This window comes from Bison bison, unplaced genomic scaffold (assembly GCF_000754665.1).
Source record: "Bison bison bison isolate TAMUID 2011002044 unplaced genomic scaffold, Bison_UMD1.0 scf7180017864263, whole genome shotgun sequence".
Taxonomy (NCBI): Eukaryota; Metazoa; Chordata; class Mammalia; order Artiodactyla; family Bovidae; genus Bison; species Bison bison.
The window spans coordinates 10,111,351-10,112,048 of record NW_011494835.1 but is presented as its reverse complement, the minus strand read 5'-3'; positions in this window follow the sequence as shown (position 1 = coordinate 10,112,048).

Here is a 698-nt window from a genome sequence, read left to right as displayed (position 1 = left end):
TCTCCCAAATCTTCCCACCCTCTCCCTCTCCCACAGAGTCCATAAGCCTGTTCTATACATCAGTGTCTCTTTTGCTGTCTCGTATACAGGGTTATCATTACCATCTTTCTAAATTCCATATATATGCGTTAGTATACTGTATTGGTGTTTTTCCTTCTGGCTTACTTCACTCTGTATAATAGGCTCCAGTTTCATCCACCTCATTAGAACTGATTCAAATGTATTCTTTTTAATGGCTGAGTAATACTCCATTGTGTATATGTATCACAGCTTTCTTATCCATTCATCTGCTGATGGACATCTAGGTTGCTTCCATGTCCTGGCTATTATAAACAGTGTTGCGGTGAACATTGGGGTACACGTGTCTCTTTCCCTTCTGGTTTCCTCAGTGTGTATGCCCAGCAGTGGGATTGCTGGATCATAAAAACTCTCCAGAAAGCAGGAATAGAAGGAACATACCTCAACATAATAAAAGCTATATATGACAAACCCACAGCAAACATTATCCTCAATGGTGAAAAATTTAAAGCATTTCCTCTAAAGTCAGGAACAAGACAAGGGTGCCCACTTTCACCATTACTATTCAACATAGTTTTGGAAGTTTTGGCCACAGCAATCAGAGCAGAAAAAGAAATAAAAGGAATCCAAATTGGAAAAGAAGAAGAAAAACTCTCACTATTTGCAGATGACATGATCCT